We start from the raw sequence: 9,029 nt of genomic DNA, 5'->3' as shown, positions 1-9,029 counted from the left end.
AGGAACAGCAGGAAGTACACGAGGAGGTGATGTGATCAAAACTTAATCATCTACAGCTATCAGGAATCATCTGCCTGCTGTCTGTGAGTGTCTTTGTGCCAGCTGCATCCGCTCAGGGGCCTGGAAATGGGAGGCACTCCAGTGAGTTTGGCTGGTGTGCCTGGGTGGAAGTTTCTGCTTGATATTGGAAGATGGGGAGATGGAGACAGTGGGGAAGACCAGCTGGAGCAGCACACTATGCCTGTGAACAACTCAGAGATGCTGCAGGAAGGAGCAGTAGGGAGAAAGAAGATACAAGTTTATCCCCTTAATTTATTAGAAAACTTGCAATTTTCAATAGGTGACAGGCATATTAGCTCTCCTTTGGCTACTATCAGATTTTTTTTCTCTCAAAAGTAATACTCTGAATCAGTGAACATGGTCACACTATGTCCCATATGCTCATGTTATCCTCATCAGAAAGTGGCAGTTGTTCCTGTGCACCTTCCCGGTGTGTGAGCACTGCACAAAGACTGAGACAACAGTGCACCCCACAGCAGATATGGAACTCATTTCGTCCTCAGCACTGTATATCAGGCAGTTGTGTAGAAAGCAAAAAGCTGAATTTAAAGGACTTTTCTTACTTCGTTCTTCTGAAACTGTAGAGTCTGTGGGACCCAATTTTCTTTCTGTAAGGATTGTTAGTGCTGTTCACCCAAACCGAAGCCTTTTCCAACTTTGTTTCAGAAACACAATGACAATCTGCTCTGTATGTTTTAGGTGTCAGAACTCAGTGTTCAGGTGTGGTGCAGCATATTCTGAGTGTGCAGGAACACCTGCAGGCACCCAGATCTGCAGGGTGACTGTAATGTCCTGCTTGAATCTACTGCACATCTCTTCTACCAAACCGCCTGTGAAGTGATTGAGAAAAGATTGGGGTACAGAGTTGAAGAGAACTCTTACTTAGCCTGCATGTTCTCTTTGCACTTTCAAGTGATAACCAAAAGAGAAAAAAGCCAGATAAATTTTCTCTGAGCAGTACTAACTGACTGATGCACAGTGGTCTATAATTTCCTGCTGACTTTGCAGCCCAGAGGAGGATCCAGTGCCCAGGAGAGCATTGGGCTTCCCTCTGAAATGATGAGGTGAGAGGATGGACTCTGACACCTTCTTTGATGCTTTCTTTCCCCTGAGAATTCAGGTAAGGGAGGAAAATTTGTTTTAACATTAATTCTGTGGAAATAGGCAGTCCTTTCTTAATATCATTTTTCACTTTATATGAAATGTTTATTTCAACCAAGATACAAAGAATTTTACCTTTATATTTACTCCAAATGAAATATCATGGAAACTCTTTTTATACATTTGTTTAATGATAAATAACTATACAATGCCAGGACATGATGATACCAATTATGCCCACAGTTTATTTCCCCGAATAGATTAAGTTATCTGTCAAGGCCTTGCAGACTCTGCCCCATGCAACTGGGTGACCTCTGGTCTTGCCCCAGTGGGCAATCTGCACCCAGGCAATGCACATTCATGTTTACAAATATATAAGCACGTTAAAGGATAGTTGCTTAATAGTCTCTGATCCAATATCTTCAGTATGATTAGGAGTCTCTTGTATATATGCATCAGCTCTCCTAAAGTGAAGTTTTCCTTGACAATAGGCTTTTCTGATCTGTGGGTAACATTTCTGCATTTTCACAGAGTAAGAAGTCAGTGTGCAAGCTGAGTAAAAAGTCAGAGTGCAAGCTGTATCAGTGAAACTGTTTAGAAGAGCAAGAAAATACAATCATACTTCCATATCAGGAACTAGCTGGATTTCTGTGTTACTTAAGCATAAGGTGAATGTGCTTCATTTATGGCATCATCTAAAATCCTCACTGTAGTTCCCCCTAAGCTTCTGTTTCTTTCATGTCATTCATAGAAAGACAGAATATCCACCAAATGCAAACTAGCATAATCACAAAAAGAAAATTCTAAATGAATATCTGGACCAAGCCAGGTCTTTCAAGATAACGATGCACGAAATTTAGGGTTTGGATATTTAAATCTCAGTTAATTTTAGCATTAAGGCACCAAATAAATTTCAGGATAACTTTTCAGATTTGTCTCCTTACTTCCTTCTACAGTGTCTCAGAGTACCTTCTATGTTAAAAAGACTGAATTTTCTATGTAAAACCACACAACTAATCAAATACAGGGCGTTGTACCCATCAATTTTAAGATTTTATGTTTGCTCATTGTTTATAATCCGAACTACCTACAACCTCTTTAGATCCAAGGTCCAAATCATCATAATGAAAATAAATAGGTCACACTAGGATACTAATATTAACTATTACAGCGGAACAGCGGAAAATAACCTAATTGCCCTAAAGGTAACACTAGGTTCGTGGCCAAAAAGTTAAAAACTAATAGGATCTTTCCGAGTTTGAAATGTTGAAATCAACAAATTGATCTTCAGTTGATGCAAACAAGAATGAAGTCACAGAGTTTGATGAGATAGCTTTATATCAGTTAGAGTCCTTTTTTATAGCTGCTTTTAATTTTGAAACGATCACCTAAAACGGTTAAACAGCAGGCATAAATGGTCAGAAACCCTGCTGGCAGACATCTAATTCCTACTACTTGCATATAAGTTGTAGTTACTTGTGTGCAGTAATCTGCCCAGCTTTTAATCACAAAAGCAAACTGTAATGAGAATAAAGTTACTTGTAAATAAGATCAGTGTACTTTAAAGAATTTTCTTGAAGGTTACCTTGTAGATTAATAATATTTTAAAAAGACAGACTTTGGCATTACTATGTTTAGTCTTGAACTCATTGCATTTTTAATTCTCTCCCTTTTCTTCAGTGCAGAAATAGTTTTGAATTTCCTGTTTCATTGACATTCAGCACTCAGTACTCACGAGCTGCAAAAATAATAAACTGGTCTGTTCATGCAGCAGAGAGAAACATATCTATCTTCCCATATCTTCTAGTTTTAAGCTTTCTGAGGGATAAGGAAGAAGGGAATTGTTACGCCACTTTTTCCTCTGATTGGTGAGGAAGCTGGACACCAAATAATCTGTCAGTTCTGGAATTCTTTTCCTCCTCTTGTGCCATCTGGTTACCTTACAAAGACCATTTTATATCTTCATGTAAATGCAAACAAGCTAAGAAACTTTGAACAAGCTACCCAGTTGTGTTGAATACTTTTGTTAATTTATCAATATTTTAAATATGAGGGAGATCTTCGAAATGAAAGTTGCTGGTTCTTGGCTCTGTAAGTGTCATTTTCTAAAACTGGAGTTGCTACCAACAAGATGAATGACTATGGATGAAGATGACTTATCTTCTCACTAGTCCTCTTGGATTCATTTGTCTTTTATCATTATTATTATTATTATTGTTTGCCACTCTAGAAAAATTTAGGCAAATGGGATGTTTAAATGTGCTTTAAGATTAACCAATTTTCATATTGCAGAGGGACTTTTACGACTCAAGGATACAAACTACTATTCTGTATTTGAGATAAAAAATTAAAAACACTTTTTTAAACAGACTCAAGCAAAACCAAGCCCTCAGCACTCTGCAGAGCACGCAGGACTTTACATCAGTTCATTAAAGAGAAAGTAAGTATTCAGAGCTGTGTTACAATTTGTCTGATGTCATTAACTTTGTCTGAAAGTAATGGAGATTAGGTGCCTAGATATCATTTAAGCTTCAAATATGTCACCTAATTTTAAGGAAAGAAATAGCACCTCGTGAGCAATAGCTGGTGTGACAGCCAGACCCTATTCAGAGATGATAAAACTTGATTCCATTCTAAATGTACCTCACGTCAACATCTTTATAAGTTCTCAAGATCTCAAGGCAAGAGTAAGGAAGCAGAGAATATTAACAGCCTCCTTCCACATGGCAGGGAAACTTAACTTCTATGGAAACAAGAGCAGCTTTGTGAAAGGAGAATTTAGTGGCTTCTGCAATCTGCATGACATTTTACAGACGTAAAGGGAAAGGAAGTTAAAAACCATTGAAGTAAGTGCTACCATATCTTCTTCTGTGTTTATCAGTTGATTGCCTAATTAGGAATAAATTTGCATACAATAAAATGACCTTGGCTGTGGGTTCTTGGTCTTATTTTGTGTCCTAATTATAGAGCAGTACCTTTGTGCTGGGCATTGTCCAGGAGGTCCAGCATTCTCCCAGCCCCGGGTATCCTTCATTTCAAATAAAGTCATTTAATTTTCTGACATTTAATCAGAAACAATAAATAAATAAATAAATAAATAAATAAAATACAAAATCCAGCTTTGTTACTGCATTTCACTTTTGATTTCGCTTTGGCTTCATCCTGAAGTTTTAAGATAGCACTGTTTCTGCCTTTTCTCCACAGCTGATATTGGGAAGCACCGGCCATCTGGAAAAGAATTTCATTGTCATGATTTCCAGTGCAGAGCTGCAGGAGTACTTAGATAACCTTCAGAGAAAAAGTAGTCCTACATACTGTTGTGAAACACATTTCTAAACTCTAAGGTTTGTCACCAGTATTTGGCAAGCTGTGTTATTTCTGGACTAGTCATTACATTATTTACTTCTCTGCACCACAGCTGCCTCCATCCCTGTACAATGATTTAAAACTAAATAATGTTGTAGTGTGTGTTATAACAAAGATAGATTTGCAGAGAAAATAATGCCAGCTGTCTAGAAGGTCTTAAATACTTGTGTTCATGGTCATCATGAGTGATCAGATATAGTTTTCTGCTCTTCTTTTTCCGCACAATTCTGGAAGAGTAGTGATACACATTCTGCTTTCAATTAATATTTATTAAAATCAGAACAAAATATCTTCCAGAAGGTTTTATAGGGAAAAGAAAAAATAAGAACCATTTATGGAATCAAGGTCAAGTATCAACAAGTTTCATTTTGACTTATGCAGGCAATGTAAGTGAGTAGATAGGTCATACTGTGAGCAGAGGAACGTGATTCAATCTGTTTACAGTGTGAGAGAAAATGGACAACCCAGTATAACAGATGAAGGTTCTGGTAAGTGGGGATGTGTTGGACACTTCAGTTAGGGTTCAATTCAGGTGCATCAACATAGACACCTAATATTGTCTGTATTACATTACAGCATTCCAGACATGTTCAGCTTTAGTTAAGTGGCTTTTAGCCATCTAGAATAAGATGTTTTCTCTGCTTGAAAAGCCCAAGAAGCTGAAAAAAAATTGAATTTCTGATAAAATTACATGAATCTGTGATAGCCAGTGTTCACTAAATATCATGCATTTCCAAGACAGGTGAAATTTTCAAATAATTTAGTATGGGAGATTATGTTTCCTAATTTCTCACATTTCTGACTAGACATAATGGCTGAAATAATTTGGAGTGCCCTCAAGACGTACATGAGGAGTGGATGGTTATTGCTTGGCTGTGCCCTTTCTGTTTGCACAGCCAGCTCTAAGCAAGTTATTCTTAGCCACCTGCTTCTGAAAAATGAGATGTGTAGTTAGTTCAAAACTTCTGTAGCTTCCTCCTCTGTGATCATCCAAACACTAAGAAATGAGGCTCCACAACAGTCTTTGAAAAAGGGCTCTCTTCCTACTTTTTACGGAGTTAAAAACAGAGGCATAATAGACAATAATAACCTGTCAAATGTAATCTTCAAACTCAAGTTTTATCTGCTGTGGTCACCCAGAGGGCTGATTCTTTTCCTCCACAAATCACTGTTGTGGAGCCCATGAATTTTCTGGTAAAAGTGAAGCTTCTGCCCCATGGATTCTGCTGGCCACTTTGTGGATGAGCATTGTCTGATTTCCTTGTGAATCCCATCTGCCTGATGGTGCAACCTTACCCAGTGCTAGCACTACGAGCATTCTGGGGCAGAGGATGTTTTTGTTTTGTGCTCCTCCAGCAAATAGCACAGAGGGACTATAGTTCATGGCTGAGGACCCAGGGACAAATTACTACAAGTAATATTATAGTCAATATGAACTGCCCGTTCAGAATAGCTGAATAGCCCTGAGCACATTGCAGACCTCTCTGCCAAAGCCTGAACTTTGAGCACTCTGTTGTATACCTTTCTTAATGACAGTCTTACTGAATTACAGAGGGTGATTTTAATACAGAACTATTTGGATGTTATTGATGGCATATTTAGCTCACTGGTAATTATCTTCTATGGTCTTAACCAGGCTTTGGTGATTTATATAATAAGGAAGAATAATAATTATTATTAAACATTCTCTGAAAAAGATCCACTCCACAGGTCCTCAGAAGGGTTTTGTTTCTCTAGGGCTAGGCAGTGCCAGACATGAACTCAAGAGAATGTAGCTGTCAAGTATGGCTCAAGAGACAAATGTGGAGTCAGAAACAGGTCCTGCTGTCTGGACTAACCTGTAAAATTAGATTTGGATACTTATTAAGTACATATATGTACATGCATGCATATATACACACACGTATGTATATATATATTAAATGAGTCATGGAAGAGTACTGACTGTCATTTACTTAGAGTTCTAGTACAGGCTTGAAGGGTTAGGTGAAAGACCATGACATAGCTCTTTGGGGTTAGAGTTTACACAGGTTACTACCATCTTGTCATCAGCCCTGGGCCCAATCCAGATGCCAAGAACAGTACTGCAGGATGTCACGTGTGACTTATCTCTGTGTTGCTTAAACACCATCTCAGACACTGAATTGCTTAAGATGGCTCCTTACTCATTATCAAAGATGGAACTGCTTAGATACACAGGCAGTCTGAAAATGAGAGATATATGCCAGTTTTGCTGTAAAAGTATCAAGTCCAGGTTCATTTCCCAAGTGTCACTAGAGAAAAGTGATTATGGCTATAACTACATGATAATATGAGGGAATAAGAGATACAGGGAACCTTGTTTTGCCATGCTTGATAATATGCCAGATGCTGAATTACCGTGCAAGTATGTGAGAATGCAGGAGCTTATCTACATCACCTACTCTGATATGCAAGGCAGGACCCAATGTAGAAGGCCTTCCATTTTGCCTAGTAATATCATATAATCACAGAATCATAGATTCATAGAATTAGTTGAGTTGGAAGAAACCTTTAAAGGTCATCTAGTCCAATGCCCCTACAATGAGCAGGGACACCTATAGCTGTATCAGGTTGCTTAGATCCTGGTTCAGCCTAACCTTGAATGTCTCCAGTAACAGGGCATCCATCACCTCTCTGAGCAACCTGTTCCTGCACCTCACCACCTTTATCATAATTTTTTTTCCTTTTACCATATTTAAATCTCCCCCCCTTTTGGTTTTAAAACATTTCCTCTTGTCCTATCACGAGGGACCCTGCTAAAGAGTCTTTCCAATTCTCCTAAGAAGTATAGCCCCCTTTTAGATACTGAAAAGACTCTAACAGGTTTCCCTGGAGCCTTTTCTTCTCCAGGATGAACAGCCCCAACTCCCTTAGTCTGTTTTTTCAGGCTTTGTTGAGCCTCATGAGATTCATTTGAGCCTATTACTCTAGCCTGCCTAGGTCTCTGGATGATATTCTCAGGTGTGTTGACTGCACCACACAGCTTGGTGTCATCTGCAAACTTGCTGAGGGTGTACTCAATCTCACTGTCAATATCACTGATGATTCAAGAGCACTGGTCCCAGTACAGACCCCTGAGAGGCACCATGTGTCACTGATTTCCATCCAAACATTACGCCACTGACCACTAGTCTCTGGATATGCTCTTGCAAGCAGTTCCTTGTCCACCAAACAGTCCACCAACATGACATTTCCTAACGTATATTTAAGACTGAAAAGATAGTTGTGTGTCAGAATACCTTTGGATCTGATACAGTGACCCCTTCACTGAACTTTCTGAAACTATGTTATTGAAAGTACCAAACCACAACAAGACAAACTACTGTGACAAAGCTCTGCAATACAGACAAGGCCTCAAAAGCAGGTTGTCTGGAAGGCAGATATGCACACTCAGGATCCATTTAAGTGGTACACTGGTGGTAGGCACAAGCCTGCTTTTCCTGACCTGAAACCTGACCAAGTCTGTATTTCTTTAATTGGTGTGGTGCTATGCCCCTGTTTGCAAGGGTTGCTGAGAAGCATGAGGCGTTGCCACAGGCTCAGTCATAAAAAAAGGCATTTTGGCATAGCACTTCTCTTGGTGTGTGGACAGAGCTTGCTCACATTTGTCTGTGGCTTACGTATGCCAAGCAGACACATGAAGATGGACTAACTCCTGAGACAGTGTAAGAAACTGATCGTGCAGGTTCATTTCTTATACATCCCAAATATTTGCCTTGTGATATAAATTATTCTTTTTTGTCTGCTGTGCTCTACTCTTCTGTGTAATGCCCATGGTGAGCAGCAAGGCTATAACTGTCCAGACTGCACAAAGAATTTTTAACTAAGTCAAAATTCATTGGAAAACAATGTTCAAATTATGTAAGGCAAATCTGAAAAGTTCACAATAATTATAACACTTATATTGAGAAGCAAACAGTCTCAAGACCCTGCCCTACCTTCTTGTTCACTTAGAAATGCTAGAAGTAAAATGGGAGTACTGCCTTAGGTGAGGATGGTGTTTACATTTCCGAGATCCATACAGAGAAGTAGCCCCCCTAAGATCCCCTTGTAACTTACGTAGAGAGAATGACTTGCTGAGCTAAATGGAGGTTGGAGGTTTCTACAGTTAGATATATTCTCTTCTCAGATACCAACATCAAGCAGTTATTGAGGGAACCTAGGGAAATCAGAAGTGGCTGAAATCAGCCATTATGAACAATTTCCCATGCCTCCTCAATCACTCTAACAGGGCAAGTAAGCCATGTATACTTCACTTAGGTCTTGATTATGCTTTTAAGTGGGGGACAACAGCAGCAGGTTTATATTAATGAGGTTTTGAGTTTGCTGTAACTCCTTCTGCTGATCAGGTTTTCTCACTTTACTACTGTATGACACCACTGCGTGCTTGAGCTGTAAGGGATTTAGCCCCAGGAGTAATTGTGATTAAAATAATGCTGAAGTCTGTGCCAAGTTGGTAGAATATAAATGCAAGTGAGTAG

The 9,029-nt window shown here is 39.1% G+C and overlaps 1 long non-coding RNA gene across 1 annotated transcript; it reads left to right on the top strand.

Moving 5' to 3' along the window:
- The first annotated feature begins 3,093 nt into the window (after positions 1 to 3,093).
- LOC121109387 lies at positions 3,094 to 5,241 on the top strand. Its single transcript, XR_005847868.1, has 4 exons — positions 3,094 to 3,252; positions 3,531 to 3,601; positions 3,892 to 4,007; positions 4,366 to 5,241. It is a non-coding gene; the product is annotated as an uncharacterized LOC121109387 (long non-coding RNA).
- The last annotated feature ends 3,788 nt before the right edge of the window (positions 5,242 to 9,029 follow it).

Source organism: Gallus gallus, chromosome 1 (genome assembly GCF_016699485.2).
Source record: "Gallus gallus isolate bGalGal1 chromosome 1, bGalGal1.mat.broiler.GRCg7b, whole genome shotgun sequence".
Classification (NCBI taxonomy): domain Eukaryota; kingdom Metazoa; phylum Chordata; class Aves; order Galliformes; family Phasianidae; genus Gallus; species Gallus gallus.
The sequence above is the reverse complement of the archived record's forward strand: the minus strand, read 5'-3'. Positions and strand labels throughout refer to the sequence as shown.